This window comes from Rhincodon typus, chromosome 2 (genome assembly GCF_021869965.1).
Source record: "Rhincodon typus isolate 14 chromosome 2, sRhiTyp1.1, whole genome shotgun sequence".
NCBI lineage: Eukaryota > Metazoa > Chordata > Chondrichthyes > Orectolobiformes > Rhincodontidae > Rhincodon > Rhincodon typus.
Window position 1 is genome coordinate 8,000,545 of NC_063333.1, and position 17,239 is coordinate 8,017,783.

The following is a 17,239-nucleotide window of genomic DNA, read 5'->3' on the forward strand; positions in this document are numbered from 1 at the left end:
GTGTGTGATCCGGATTGAGGGAGTGAGTGTGTGTGATCCGGATTGAGGGAGAGAGTGTGTGTGTGATCCGGATTGAGGGAGTGAGTGTGTGTGTGTGTGATCCGGATTGAGGGAGTGAGTGTGTGTGTGCTCTGGATTGAGGGAGAGAGTGTGTGTGATCGGGATTGAGGGACAGTGTGTGTTATCTGGATTGATAGTAGGAAGAACAGAGGGTGAGACCATTTTCTAAATAGAGAAAGGCTCCAGAAATCTGAAGCACAAAGAGAGTTGTGATAAACCATTTTGGACAGCGACCGGGAGAAATATGTTCCCTCAGTGTTCGATAAACCGTCAGAACCCTCTCCCACAAAACACCATGGAGGACCAGTGACTGAATATATTTAGGAAATAAATCAATAGATTTCTCAAGTTGAAGGTGTCAACTGGTCAATGGAGGTAAATGCCATTGAGATTGACGATCAGCCATGGTCACTCTAAATGGTAGAGTAGGTTCAATTGGCCGAATGGCCTGCTCTCCCTCCTATTTTCTAAATTTACAGAAGCTGTATTGCAGAGTGCTATCCTATACACCTTTCTCTCCCTGTGTTCTCATTACACTGAAACCGAGAGGTTGACTGAATCGCAGGTCGGCCACAGCACAATGGGAAGCCTTTCGGCCCGTTTAGCACTCCCTCTCTGCTTTTCAATTCTACCGCTCTGGTTCACTTCCGTTTCCCGTCTTGCGTGTCCAAGTCAGGCGGGGCCTACCTGATCTTCAACAGTGGGAAATCTCATGGTCCGCAGCGGCCCAAACTCCCAACGGCCCTTGCTGCTGGTGAAGGCCTACATTGGGAGTAGCAACATCGTTAAGGTCTGCCCCTTCCAGTCCTGGATGGCACTCAGAGTTTGGCACCTTCCTGGTTATTTCTCGGCTGAGGCATTTTCTCTCTTTGTCGAGCGAGCCAGTTACAAGGGGTCACATGGAGGAGGTGAGGGTACGGGGAGGCAGGGAGGACGCTGAGAGGCCTACCAATCCACGGTTGCCGTGGAAACTGAGGCCAACATCACACAGTACTTCGATAGGAAAAGCCAATTAAGAGAAAAGAAATGACTGGCTAAGTGGTGAATTAATCACAGGAAGAAAGATGTGCCTTTTCTCTCTTTTATAACTCAGAGAGTGGAAGCAGGTGGTTTATGAATGAGCAACGCTGAATTAAAGACGATTTAAGTGGATGTAACCAAGGACATAGTGTTCGAATTCTCACGGTGCCCCAAAAAAGGATTCCTGTTTAAACAAGGGAGTGGAGTAGTATCTATCATAAATCTGAATTAATTTGTCACTAAAACAATGTCAGAATAAAAGGTCCTTGAGATACAAGCTCCCTATTCGATCAATGTTACCATCTTACTGACACACCATTGTTATCACTCCTTTCAGAGAGTTATGAGCAATTCATAGAATCACAGAATAGAATCATACAATCCCTACAGCGCAGGTAGAGGCCATTTGGCCCATCGTGTCTGTACTGACCCTCCAAAGAACATCCCACCCAGACCCACTCCCCCGCTCTCTCCCCATAACCATGCATTAATCATGGCGAACACATCTTACATAAAGTCGTTCAGACTATGAAAACATTTATTTAGCATCTTTCACAACATTGAGGTGTCCCAAGACACTTCAAGGCCAAAGGTGTCATTGATACAGAGGTCCACAGCACAGATAAAGGCTCTTCAGTCCATTCAGTCTATGCAGGTCAAAAATAACCATTTAACTATTCTAATCGCCTTTTCCTGCACTCGGCCCTTAGCCTTATGTCTTGGCATCTCAAGTGCACATTGAAATATTTCTTCAATGTTATGAGGGCTTCTGCCTCGCCCACTCTTACAGGCAGTGAGTTCCAGATTCCTACTACCCTCTGGGTGAGGAAAGGTTTTCCTCACATTCCCTGTAAACTTTGTGTCCCTCAGCATAAATCTACGCCCCTAGATATTGATTGCTCCAACAAAGAGCAAAGTTTCTTCCTGTCCACCCTCTGTAGTCTAACGATGACCATGAATCCATTGTTGATTGTTAGAAAAACCCATCTGGGTCACTGATGTCCTTTAGGGAAGGAAACTGCCATCCTTACCTGGTCTGGCCTACGTGTGACTCCCTAACCACAGCAATGTGGTTGATTCTTTTAACTGCCCTCAGGGCAATTCAGGATGGGCAATAAATGCTGCCTGGTCAGCAACACCCTCATCCTGTGAATGAATAATCAAAACAAAATAAAGAAGCCCCTCATCATTTATTTTAATGCTTTAACTTTTGAAGAGCTATCACTGTTGCAATGGAGGGAAGTGTGGTGACCATTCTGAGGCCACAAGCAGCAATTAGTACTGAGCAGGTGATCAGTTTTTTTGAAGTGAAAAATGGTAAAATGTACTAATGAAATTCCCTCATAGAATCCCTACCGTGTGGAAACAGGCCCTTCGGCCCAACAAGTCCACACCGACCCTCAGAGCATCTCACCCAGACCCATCCCCCTATAACCCACCTAATCTATACATCCCTGAACACTATGGGGCAATTTAGCACGGCCAATCCACTTAGCCTGCACATCTTTGGACTGTGGGAGGAAACCGGAGCACCCGGTGGAAACCCACGCAGACACGGGGAGAATGTGCAAACTCCACATAGACAGTCACCTGAGGGTGGAATCGAACCCAGGTCCCTGGTGCTGTGATGCATTTGTTCTTCTTTCATGTTGAGGAAAGAGTGCACTTATTTTCCTTATCTCTAAGGTTGCTGAGAGGAGAGACGGGTTGGGTCTTGTCAATGTACCCACTAAGACATAGCCAAGAATGCTAAATTCCAAAGGATTGTGCCAATTTGGACTGCAGGAGGAAAGGGTGCTGATTGGTTGGCAAACCAACTCTGACTGGTTGAGGTGTTACCATTGGAAAAGCAATGGCGAACTGTAGGTTCCTGGGGTAATTGAAAGAACCCCACATTCCTTGGACATGTTCCTTCTGTTTATGGAGAAATAGCTCCGTGTATGTAGCTCATTTCCACTTACTCGTTGTAACAGACATTCATACACAGCGACCTGGTGTCTGATATATCGAAGTCTTATGTTTTTTTCAAAATTGCTTCGGAGCTTGGGACATTGTAACTCAAATAGCCTACTTTTACACAGCAACCCACTTTCTATAATGGCCAAAGTTCTATTTCCCTTTCTAACTGCTAGCTTGTACCTGTGTGCTAACTTCTTGTGATTCATATAGAAGAACACCCAATTGCTTTTGTATTATAGCACTCTGCAGTCTTTCCCCATTTAAATAATATTCTGCTCCACTACTCCTCTTGCCAAAGTGGGTATCTTCACATTAATCCACATTATACTGTATCTGTCAGCTTTGTTTTTTTTTTGACCAATTGTTGAGTCTATCAAAACAAAATTGGTGGAAAAGCTCAGCAGGTCTGGCAGCATCTGTGAAGAAAAAGTCAGAGTTAATGTTTTGGGTCCGGTGACCCTTCCTCGGAACGACCAGAAGTAGGCCATTCAGCTCATCGAGTTCTGAGGAAGGGTCACCGGAACCAAAACATCAACTGCGATTTTTTCTTCACAGATGCTGCCAGACCTGCTGAACTTTTCCAGCAACTTGTGTTTTTGTTCCTGATGTACAACATCCGCAGTTCTTTTGGTTTTTATTTTGCTGAATCTATCAATCCTTACGACAGCTTGCTTTCCAAGTTTATCTCTGTGTCATCAGCACGTTTGGCACTTCTTCCGAGTCGTTTAGACAGTAAGTAGCTCTGTCTCCAGCAGTTATCACTGCACTAGTTACCATGGTAATCTGAATATTACCCATTTGTCCCAACTAGGCCAGTTCTCTCTCCATGTTAATTCATTACATTAACACCATGACCTTTCATCTACTGCAGTAACCTTTTATGTGTCACTTTATTGAATGCCTTTTGGCGATCGCAATGCAGTGTGCTTATTTTTTCGCCAATATCTGCTGTTTCTTACATCCTCAAGTAACACTCGTAAAAACGTCAACCCACAATTTTGCTTTCACAAGACCATGTCGACTCTGCCTGATTATCTTACAATTTTCTAAATGCCCTGCTACTAAATTCTTAATAATGGGTTCTAACATTTTTCCCAATGATAGATGTTTGGTTAACTAGGTTACCGTTCCCTGCTTTCTGTCTCCCTCTTGGAACAGCGGTGTGACATCCAATGTGCTGCCTCCTTTCCACAACCTTGGGAATTTTGAAAGCTTGTAACCATTGTCTCTATACAATTTGTTCTAAGACCCTTGAGTGTAGATCATCAGGTCCAGGGAACTTGTCAGTTTAGTTGGAGCATACTCATTGGCAGAATAGCTTGCTTCTCCTCCTACATGTTATGATCTTTAGTCCCTATGATTTTCCCAATATGCTTTCTCTAACTTATTGAGATTGTTTTAAGTTCCTCCCTTTTCCACCAATTTATCTACCATTCTTGAGATTATTTTTGTGGTTTCTTTTTTATTTTCCATTATTAATTTCCTACTCTTTCCCTTCAGGAACAAGTACTCACTTTAGCTACTGTCTTCCTTCTTTTACACCTGTAGAAACTTTTACTATCTATTTATATTTTGCTAGTTTCATTTCATATTCCAATTTCTTGCATTTTTTCAGTCATCCTATGTTGATTTCTAAAATGTTCCTAGTCCTCCATTAATCTTTTCAGGATTGCATATTCTTTGCTTTTAATTTGATGCCATCCTGAACTTATTTTTTTCCTTTATTCATTGACAGGATGAGGGCATCGCTGGCTAGGCAGTATTTATTGACCATCACTAATTGCCCAGAGGGCAGTTCAGAGTCAACCACTTTGCTGTGGGTCTGGAGTCACATGTAGGCCAGACCAGGTAAGGATGGCAGTTTTCTTCCCTAAAGGACATGAATGAACCAGATGGGGTTTTTCCAATAATTGACAATGGATTCATGGTCATCTTTAGATTCTTAATTCCGAATATTTTATTGAATTCAAAGTCCACCATCTGCCGTGGCAGGATTCAAACCTGGGTCCCCAGAACGTTATCTAGGTCTCTGGATTAACAGTCCAGCGATATTACCACTAGGCCATCACCTCCTCCTAACTTGGTCATAATGACACTTTTCATAAATTCTTTCTTTCTCCATGGCCTATGTATCATTATTGAGAATTTTGAAATATCTTAAATGTTTGTTTCTCTATAGTCTTAATTTTTAACCTATTTGCCAATTCCACTGTGTTCTAATCCTTGTTTAAGATTTTCTTTAAACTTGAGACATTAATTTCACAGTCACATTTCTACCCTCAAACTCAATATAAAATGGAACCCTCACAAGGGTCACCGGGCCCGAAACGTTAACCCTGATCATTTTCTTCACAGATGCTGCCAGACCTGCTGAGCTTTTCCAGCAACTTCTGTTTTTGTTCCTTACAGCATGTGCAGTTCCTTCGGTTTTTATTCCAAAAATTCTCCACTCTTTGCGTGAAGGAATTCTTCCTCCTCTCAGTCCTAAATGGTCTCCCCTTTATTCTGAAACTGTGACGCCCTTGTTCCGTACTCCTCCAGCCAGACGAGAACACCCTTCCTGGATCTAGCCAATTGATCCCTCCTCAGAGTGCTGTATGAACATAGAACATAGAACATAGAACATAGAACATAGAACATAGAACATTACAGCGCAGTACAGGCCCTTCGGCCCTCGATGTTGCGCTGACCTGTGAAACCAATCTGAAGCCCATCTAACCTAAACTATTCCATTATCATCCATATGTTTATCCAATGACCATTTAAATGCCCTTAAAGTTGGTGAGTCTGCTATTTTTGCAGGCAGGGCATTCCACGTCCTTACTACTCTCTGAGTAAAGAACCTACCTCTGACCTCTGTCCTATATCTATCACCCCTCAACTTAAAGCTTTGTCCCCTCGTGCTCGCCATCACCATCCGAGGAAAAAGGCTCCCACTGTCCACCCTATCTAATCCTCTGATCATCTTGTACAGGCCCTTTGGCCCACAATGTTGTGCTGAACTTTTACCCTAAACCTTATGTCTATCTAACCTCCACCCCTACCTTATACTATCATCCATATGCCTATCTAATAGCCGCTTAAATGCCCCTAATGAGGCCGACTCCACTACCCTCTCCGGCAACGCATTCCAAGCCCCAACCACTCTCTGAGTAAAGAACCTACCTCTGACGTCTCCCCTATATCTATCTCCACTCACTTTAAAACTACGCTCCCTCGTAATAGCTACCTCCACCCTAGGAAAAAGTCTCTGGCTGTCTACTCTATCTATACCTCTGAATATATTTGAATGTATGTTTGAATAAGATTCTACACCACGGAGAATATAGGCCCAGTCTAGTGAACATTTCCTCATTGGGCAATCTATCCATCCCAGGAATTAGTTTGGTGAACCCTTGTTAAACTCCCTTTGTAGCAAGTATACTCTTCTGTCAGTAAAGTGGTAGGAACACAGGAACAGGAGTTGGCCATTCAGCCCCTTGAGTCTGTTCCTCCATTCAGCGAGATCATGGCTGATCTGTGGCCTAACTCCGTTTCCTTGCCTTTGGCCCCTATCCCATAATGCTTATGCTAAACAAAAGTGTATCTCTCTCAGATTCAAAATTAACAACTGTTCCAGCATTCCCTCCCATTTGTGGAATGGAGTTTCAAACCTCTCCCACCCTTTGTGTGTAGAAGTGCATCCTAACATGTCTCCTGAACGGTCTGACCCTAATTCTCAGACTGTGCCCCTAGTTCTAGAATCCCCGACCAGCGGGAATAGTTTATCTTTATTTACCCTGCCCTTTCCTGGTAATATCTTGATGACTTCAGTGTTTTCACCCCTTAACTTTCCAAATTCTGGAAGAAAACGGGCCTAATTTGTTTAATCTCTCCTCATAACTTTCCCCCATGAAGTCCGGGTATTGTTCTTCCAAATCGACATTGTACTGCGTCCGAGGGCAATACATCCTTCCGAAAGTGTGGGGCTCAGATCTGCTCACGGTCTCCATGTGGGGCCTAACTAGGGTTTTGTATAACCGCAGCATGACTTCGGCCTCCTTATACTCCAGCCCTCCAGAGTTAAATGAAATGGAATAAAACAGCCATGAATTGCCTCTTGTATTTATGAAAAATGCAGTGAGATGTGTATACGTCGCCACAATTTGGCTCCATTTTAATTCCAGCAATTATAGAAAGAAATAATTTGGACAAAGTTCATCTTCTGGTCCCTCCACGGCCTCTGGGTCCACGGACTCACTGCAGGACATAGCTGCTGAATCTGCTCCTGAAGACGCCAAAGCAAGTGTTTCTGGGCCAGACCCACCAGAAAGGAAGGAAAGGTCTACTTTGATGCAAAAGAGAAATGAAGAAACAAAACAAAAAGAACAAAGACGAATGCGGCTGGCCAGGTGAGCGGGAATGTATGGGCACTGAGCCCAAACACTTCCTATTCTGCCGTTGCTGCCATCTTGAATTTAAAGGTCAACATTCCATTAGCTTTCTTGATGTTTTACTGCAAGAGAAAAGGAACCACATTAATCGGGGCTAATACTGTTGCAGTTGCTATTATAAAAACATCAGAACCAGGAGCAGTTGGAGGCCATTCAGCCCCTCGAGCCTGCTCCGCCATTTAATACGATCATGGCTGATATTATCTTGGCCTCCACTCCAAGTTCCTGCCCTCTCTCCTCAACCACTTTCATTCTAGATTGCCCCACATGGGGAGACATCCTTATAAAACACTCAAACCTCAAAGCAACATTAGAAAGCATCCAGACCACTGCCACTACTCCCCTGATTGGATTTCGGACTGTAATGTACTCTCGTTCTTCTCTGTGTTGTACCTGAATGTCACTGCAATCATTTCGAAAGGCAGTTTTTAACAAGCTTTATCAATTAATTAGCATTCATCTCACAAAGACGCTGAAGTTGAATTGATAAATCATTACTGTTAGTCATATTAAGCAGGATTCAATTCCACTAGCTTGAGATTAATTTGCCACATTTACAAACATTATATTAATGTTTGTACCGCCATGGTTACCGCTTGTGATCACATCAATTAAAAATAGTGTTTGCATCCTTCTCTATTTTTCTCTTTCCAGGCACTTTCTATACAAGAGCTAATCTCTGTCTCCCCTGATGGATTTAAAGTTAATTTTGATTTTAGTCTAATCTTTGTTAATTAATCCAATTGCTAATACCTCTGTGAATAAATCCTAATATCTATGCTCCATTTTGAAGACTTTTTTTTTGCTGCCCATGGCATCTGGGTCTCGTTTTTATGCTTATGTGTTCAGTCAGTGCTGAACTTCATTCTGCTATTAACACTCGCTCTAAAACCCAAACTGGTCCCTTTGACTCCTATGACACCACTAATGTCTCAAACTAAAACAGAAAGTGCTGGAGAAACTCAGCAGGATCTGGCAGGTTCCGTGGAGAGAGAAACAGAGTTAACGTTTTGAGTGCAGTGATCTTTCTGAGAATTTCTGTTTTCGTTTCAGATCTCCACTGTACTTTGTCTTCTGCCAATTTCTCCGAGCCTTTCCCTGACCTTCCCTTTTTGTTCCAGTTGCAACTCCCCCTCCCCTTTTCAACAGCATATAACCCACTGCAGTGATGGTGTCTTCATCTCTGCTCCAAGAGTCCTTGGCTCAGCTCCCATCTGCTATGGAGGTGTTTAAGAAAATCTCCAAGTGGTTAGAATAGAAAATAACTAAAGCCCACCACATTTCCATCTCCCTTCATATCTTCAGAATGTTAACTTTGTTTCTCTCTCCACGGGTGCTGCCAGACCCACCGAGTTTCTCCAGCAATTTCTGGTTTGGTTTCAGATTTCCGGCATCCACAGCAGTTTTGCTTTTATTGCATATCTGAGGAGTTGTGAGATGGTACTGAACATTGTGCGATCATCGGCGAACATCCCCACTTCTGGCTTTATGAGGGCAAGACGTTTCACTGATAAAGCCCCCTGCCCCTTGTGTGAAGTCGTGGTCCTTGACAATACCCTCAGGATGGGGTAATGATGTTGTGGATGTGTGCATTTTGCCCTGATTTTTTCCTAGACAGAGATTGGGGGACAAGTGGTGAGCAGTCTATGAGAAGAACTTGTGAGGGGCCTTGGGTTGTTTTTTTAAAGCTGGAACAATAGAAGCAGCCTGAGTGGGTGTGGTCAAGCTGTCACAGATCCAGGATTTTTAGTTACACTTCACTATTGCTGTTGGGGTCATAAAGAGGTAGAAGCTACTCCCCCCCACCCCTTCTCAGTTACATCCAAAAGCTGGGGGTTCTCTTCCTACTGCAGGTGCTGCATGGCATAGGACGGTGGCTCAGTGGTTAGCACTGCTGCCTCACAGCATCAGGGACCTGGGTTCAAGTCCACCCTTGGGTGACTGTGTTAAGTTTGCACGTTGTCCATGCGTGTTTCCTCCTACAATCCAAAGATGTACAAGTTAGGTGGATTGGCTGTGCTAAAGAGCCTCATGGGGTCCAGGGATGTGTGGGTTAGCCATGGGAAATGCAAGGTTAGTAGTGGCATGGGTTTGGATGGGGTATTCTTTGGAGGGTCAGGATGGGCCAAATGGCCTGCTGCCACACTGTAGGGATTCTGTGTGAGGAAAATCTGAATTTGTCTTTTTTTTATGCCAAGAGGTGTATTTATGGGATGTTAATATTTTGGAACAATTAATTAATTAAGGTACTGTATCCATTATTCTGTTAGGTTTTCCAGTCCAGTTAAGTTATCAATCTTTTGTTGTATTTTAACTATAGTGTTTGAATAAATTGTGTTTTGCTTAATTTTGAGTAGTTTGACATTATGGAATACAGCATATCATATTTGCCTTTAAAATAAGAAAAAGAGTTAGGGTCTAGGCTAGCTTCTTAATGTATTTTGAGGAGGTCTGGTCTAGTCCATTACAATGACATGGTCTGGAACTTAAGTTTATCACCTTAGCTTTTGTCCATGCCCGGTACCCCCGCCACTAAAGGCTATCATTTCTGCGTTTCAACTCCTTTGATTATTTCATTTAGTAAAACTGTTGTTCAACCTTCGGTATTGAAGAAATTCAACGCCAGTCACTTTGCACAATTTAATCCTTTTAACATTGATATCATTCTAGTGGTAAAGAAGGGGAGGGATAAAAGACAGAGGCTAGGGTAAAGGAATGAATAATAATAACTAATATCACTCATTAATGGCTTTCAGGGAGAAATGTCCGTAGTTTGAACCTCCGAACACCAGTAAAACCCCAGAGTGATCTGTTATAAAATCAACGCGAGACAAAATCAATAGCACTGCTAATAATACATGACATTACATCTTTAATTTATCTCTGTCTCATGAGATGCATTAGTATAAATCACGAACGGAGATAACTTTGTAAAACCAGTCTCTTATGAAGTATCAACTCTGCAAAATGTAGATTCGGAACATCATCGGAATTTGGTTTATCTTTTACAACCTTTCAATTTGTGCTCCAAATGTCTCAGACATTGTCAGGAAGAAGCTGTAATGTGACTGATCCAATCCATTGTCTTGTAATGTGCTTTCCACCAGTTTAATTCTCCAATTGATATGGGCCAGACTGATTCCTGGAATGGTACGACTGCTACGTGAAGAGAGATTGGATCAGTTAGGACTATATTCACTGTTGAGAAGATTGAGGGGGAATCTCATAGAAATCCCTAAAATTCTAATGGGACCAGACAGGGTAAGCACAGGAAGGAGGTTCCCAATGACTGGAAAGTCCAGACCAGGGTCACACAGTTTAAGGATACAAGGTAAGGCCATTTCGTACTGAGATAAGGAGAAGTGTCTTCACCCAGACTGTGGAGACCCTGTCGAATTCTTTGCCACAGAAAGTGGTTGAGGCCAAAGCATTGGATGTTTTCAAGAAGGAGTTAGATATAGTTCTTATGGCTAAAATGATTGAAAGGTATGGGGGAGAAAATGAAACGTAATTCTGAGTTGGACGATCAGCCATGAATATATTGAATGGTGGATTAGGCTCGAAGGGCCGAATGGCCTCCTTCTGCTCCTCTTTTCATGGTTTTATGTTTCTGTGAGTGGAAAGGGAAAGCTGAAGGAGGCTAAAAGACCAGGGAGTAGCTCAAACATGATAACCTGCACATCAAACAGCGAAAGCAGCAAGTGATAGACAGAGCTAAACGATCCCACAACCAACGGATCAGATCTAAGCTTTGCAGTCCTGCCACATCCAGCTGTGAATGGTGGTGGGCAATTAAACAACTCACTGGGGGAGGATGCTCCACAAATATCCCCATCCTCAATGATGGAAGAGCCCAGCACATCAGCGCAAAAGATAAGGCTGAAGCATTCGCAGCAATCTTCAGCCAGAAGTGCCGAGTGGATGATCCATCTCGGCCTCTTCCAATAGTCCCCAGCATCACAGATACCAGTCTTCAGCCAATTCGATTCACTCCACGTGATATCAAGAAACGGCTGGAAACACTGGATACTGCAAAGGCTATGGGCCCTGACAACATTCCAGCAATAGTACTGAAGATTTGTGCTCCAGAACTTGCCGCTCCCCTAGCCAAGCTGTTCCAGTACAGTTAAAACACTGGTATCTACCTGACAATGTGGAAAATTGCTCAAGTATGTCCTGTACACAAAAAGCAGGACAAATCCCACATGGCCAACTCTATTCCATCAGTCTACCCTCGAACATCAGCAAAGACTATTAGTTACACTCAGGGAACATCCTTGGACCAACTGAGGTGATTCAAAAACAACTTCCCTTCCATTGACTGGTCAGAACATTAGCTGACAACTACACGTTAGTAGCAGAACAAATTTGTGTAGTTCGGACCCAGGGCCCCTGGCTCACAGGGAGGGACACTACCACTGCCCCACAAGGGCTTCATGTCACAATATTAATCAACCATTCCTTTGAAATCCCACGTTGATCTCCTTTATTCCAAGGAGAATGCCCCCAGCATCCTCATACCTTTCCTGAACCCCATTTCCCCAACTCCCTCTTGCACAAGGCTTCTCTCACCCTGAACAAACGATGAACAGTGAACTACTGCAGATATTGCTCAGGCCACATGCTCCAAGCTGGAAGGACACCTCTGTTGTGGTAATAAAATGATTGGCTGACGTGCAAGATTGATGAGGAATGTAAAGGCTATGGGTTGGTTAGCTGGATAGAATGGGCACAAGGCTGCCCTCTCCTAGAAATATTCCTTCGCCAACTCGCCCAAGAGGGAGCGAGAGCTTCCAGTGTACACATTTGGCAAGCAGTTGTTTCATTAGGAGGGTCTGAGTGAGTGCGTCCAGACAGAGTGGCAGATTGCTCAGGGCTATAGAGGGTAGACTCCCATTCCAACCCTTAACCAGCTTCTTTGGATGGCAGGAGAGCCCAATTCCGGGACAAGTGTCATTCCTGAGACTGGGAAGATCAAAGAAAGACCCTTGCGTTTTCCATGCACCTCGGACCAGTTTTGGCTCTGCTTTGTTTTGTTTCCTCAGGCAGTAATTTGTGTTTGACCTTAAATAAACGTAACAGGGAATAAGTAATATGTTCCATATTGTTGTCTTCTGAACATCCTCACTTCTGGGGCAAAAGGTTTCGAGTCAAATTCACACAACAGAATCATGACAATATTACAGCACAGAAGAAGACTATTCTGCCCATTGTCTTTGTTCTAGCCCTCAGAGTTCATGCAGTACCACTCACTAACCTATTCTCCTTTACCTCTCATACGATCTAATTCCCTTTCGAAAGCCTTGCTAAGCCTGCTAGTACCGCACACACAGGGACAAAAACAGAAGTTGCTCGTAAAGCTCAGCAGGTCTGGCAGCATCTGTGAAGGAGAAAACAGAGTTAACGTTTCAGGCCCGGTGACCCTTCCTCAGCACTCACAGGATTCTCTGCCACAGTGAGGCCTGGACTATGTACACCAGGCAGTCTCTGCCTTTGCTGTCTCGGATGTATTCTTGCTATCTTTCTGCAGGACACCATCGCTGAGTCCCTGGGACCTGCTAATTCCAATTGCTCAGCCCATGATGTCTGTAAAGGCTAGGCCCTGTTTATCAGACTTATCAGACCGAAGACCAAGTGGGTAGTCAATTAGACGCAACATCATAACCTCCTGTACAGCGATACTGACCACTAGCAAGAGAGAAATCAGCTGTAAGAGCTGGGCAGTGAGTGTACCCAGACTCCCGAGCCACTCACCATCCTGCCTTGGAAATATATCGCCGTTCCTTCACTGTCGCTGGGTCAAAATCCTGGAATTCCCTCCCTAAGGGCATTGTGGGTCAACCCACAGAGCATGGACTGCGGCGGTTCAAGAAGGCAGCTCACCCCCACCTTCTCAAGGGGCAACTAGGGATGGGCAAGAAATAAAAAGCAGATATACGCCCCCTAATGGTTCAGGCAAGAAGTCTCCTTCAGATGCTTTGAGGAGTCTGATATCAGTTACCAGGAGGGTGCCTTTTTTTTAATATAATTCATTCCAGGATGTGGACATCAATCTATCCCTAATTGCCCAGAGGGCAGTTAAGAGTCAACTGCATTGCTGTGGGTCTGGAGTCACATGTAGGACAGACCAGGTAAGGATGGCAGATTTCCTTCCCTAATGTGAACCACATGGGTTTTTCTAGCAATTAAGAATAGGTATCAGAAGGCTGACTTTTCCTAGTCCGGGCTTTTATTGTATTCAATTTTCATCACGTGTCCTGGTGGGATTCGAACCCATGAACCCAGAACCTTAACCTTGCTTTTCAGGTTACTAATCCAGGGATATCACTGCTTCCTGTACTCAGTCTTTCAGCAAGAACACATTTCAACCAAATAGAGCCCAACAAAAGATGTTTGTGATGGATGATTTTTGGAAATTGATCAACCTCGACCACCAAGCATTCCACAGCAATCAATTGCTCTAGTGCAGGAGAATGGCTGTTCAGCCCATCATGTATGTACCGGCTCTCCGTACAGGGGCATGGAAGATGCTGATGGGCACAGACTGACTAAGCTCTCCAATATGTGGGCAGCAGAGTACACAAGGGATCTGTGCCTACACACTTTAAAATCCAGAGCGATAGTTTCAAAGGCTGAATACGCTTCACATGCCTCATAAGTGGAGAACCTTGTTGATAAAAGGTGACACTGACCCGATGTAATTGGGATCCTCCCCATCAAAACTGCCTTCATGTGTTAATGGAATTGGTGTGAAATTGTTAGACCTGGCAATCTTAGAACCACTGACACTTCCTGAATAGATACTTCACTTTCAAGTACTCTTAAAGATTGCAAATATGTTAATTCTCACATCAAAAGCCCAATCTACTAATAGCGTAATGGGGAAAATGAATGACTCAGTCAGGTGGTTGGTGGTTTCCTGAGTTCCTTGAGTACATTAGTAGCTTTGATGGCTAAATGTAATCTGGTAAATGTTTGGCCAGTGAATTGTCTTCTCATTTTCATGATTGAATACTGCAACAATGTCACTGTGTCCCTAGTTGCAAACGAGTAGGAGCAATGAGTTGATTGCTTGCTTCTTTTATTGGTTAATTTCATTCTGCACTCCGTAAATTTATCAGCTCATAGACCACCATCTTTCATATTGATACCACTAACCCACTCCTGCTGCATGATGGGGTTCTCGTTGAGCAGAAATTCCTTTATTAGAGGAATACAACCACAAGACCAACATCAAACAGACACACTATGGTTCACGTTAACTGACATTTCAAATGAAAACACTATTAAAAGTGTCCATGGCTATCAGTCTTGGTTTACACACACTGAGACCCCTCAGAAGAACATTTACCGAACGACTCCAGGTTTAAATGAAGCCGAGCCTCATTACTTTAATGTTTGATTCCTTCCCGAATGAAGGTTTGGCACAATAAAGGATAACATAGGGACTGCCGCTCTTTCTCTTGAGGGAGCGCAAAGAAGGTTTACCAGGCTGATACCGGGGATGGCAGGTCTGACTACTAACCCGCTCCTGCTGCATGATGGGATAGATAAGTCAAAAACACTGCCTGAAAGGATCGAGTTACAAAGAAATTTGGGGAAGCAATTTAATACAGTCAACATCATTCATGTGATAAAAGTGAGCTGTATTTTTTTTTTGACCAGTAGATATAGGCAAAGCAGCCTGCTTGACTGGTACCACATCCACAAGCATCCACTCCCTCCACCATCAATGCTCAATAGCATCAGTGTGTACCAGCTACAAGATACACTGCACATTGATGCGCAGTTTGGAGTTGCATGATGATGACAACGAAAGCCATATTACAGCAAATTGCAGTACAAAGCCAGGAAGGCAGGATTTGGCTATTCATCCTTTCAAATATTCGGCTAGACATTATATGAAAATCGTACCCAAAGTTGATTTACCCATATTTGCCTACATTCTTCAATAGCCTTAACAAACATTTATTAACTGCCAGTTTGAAAATGACAATCAACCCGAAGTAAGAATGCTTCCCAAATTTCACCCCTAAAATTCAACTTTCCACCTCACGCTGAATTCATTCCAAGGTAGTTTATGTCCATCTGCCCAAAAGCATTCCTTCAACCAAACAACTTTGCTTAGATGAGCTCCAACTTTCCAAACCCTCGGATAGCTTTTAACTGGATCGTAACATTAATAATTTATCTTGTACATTCAACTGATCCCTTTCAAAAGCTCAGAATACAGAACACGGAAACTAAACGCTATTTGTTACTACGAAATAGCTCACCCGCACACAAGCAGCTATGATGACAGACAGAGGCCGTGGTGGTCTTGGGTCAGGCCTGGATGTGATGTAGTTTGGACAGATTCACCCCCAACTCTAGAAGGAAGCTTCATGAAGATGGAGTGGGGAACTGGCCCAACCTCACAGCTTGGCCTGACCCAGGTTTGTTGTTCAGTGGATCTGTCCCTTGCGACCAATGGACACATTGCAGTCGGTGCGTCCGCCTTTTGGAAGGAGTGGAGTACAGATTAACCAAACAGGTGACATCTTCCCCTGGATGGGTCAAAGGCTTCATTTATTCATTCATAGGATGTGGATGTTGCTAGCTGGGCCAGTATTTATTGCCCAGAGGGTAGTTAACAGCCAACCACATTGCTGTGGGTCTGGAGTCACATGTAGGCCAGACCAGGTAAGGATGGCAGTTTCCTTCCTTAAAGGACATTAGTGGCCCAGGTGGGCTTTTCCTCCAACAATCAACAATAGATTCACGATCATCATTAGATTCTTAATGCCAGATTTTTTTTTATTGCAATCAAATTCCACCACCTGCCATGGCCGGATTCAAACCCGTGTCCCCAGGACGTTATCTGGGTCTCTGGATTAATAGGCCAGCGATAATACCACTGGGCCATCACCTCCCAAAAGGGCTGTGATTGTTTGAAAGGCTGACAGTGTGTGAGGCAAGAAATGTCCACAGACAAACACAGACAATCTGAAATAGCTGAACTCAGGCACAAAACACGAGCTGTTTCTTTCTCACAGCTGCTGCTAAACCTGCTGAGTTTCTCTGGAATGTTCTATCGAGATAGGGTCCTGCTGAGGATCCAGCTGCTGTATTGATTTTCCATTTTGCTTCCAAACTGATGGCAACCTCACTTTGGGGAAGCGTGTTGAATTTCAATGCTGCGATCACATTCTGGCCTGTGCCTGTCTCTCCCCAAAACTTGGCTTGGTGTCTGTCTGAGATTCTGGAGCAATAGGCGAGAGAGCTTGCATCAATTCTTCACTTTCACCTTCCCCTTCTTGATTCCAATGAAGGATCATTGTCTCTCACATCCTATTTGTTTTCAGTTCTTCATCATTATGCTGGCAGAGCAAATGAAATATTCTAGATTCTCCTTGAGGAGAAATTCCTTTATTAGAGGAGGACATCCACAAGACCAAAACCAAACAGACATACTATAGTTCACGTTCACTAACATTTCGAATGAAAACTCTATTAAAATTGTCCATGGCTATCAGTCTTGCTTTACACACACTATGGAGGATGGAGGGACCTTGAGAGCCCTCAGAGGGACATTCCAGGTATGAATGAAGCTGAGCCTCCTTAGTTTAATGTTTGATTCCTTTCCGAATGAAGGATTGGTACAAGAAAGGATAACATAGGGACTGCCGCTCTTTCTCTGGAGGGAGCGAAGCGAAGGTTTACCAGGCTGATACCGGGGATAGCGGGTCTGATGTATGAGGAGAGATTGATTAGGTTGGGATTGTTTT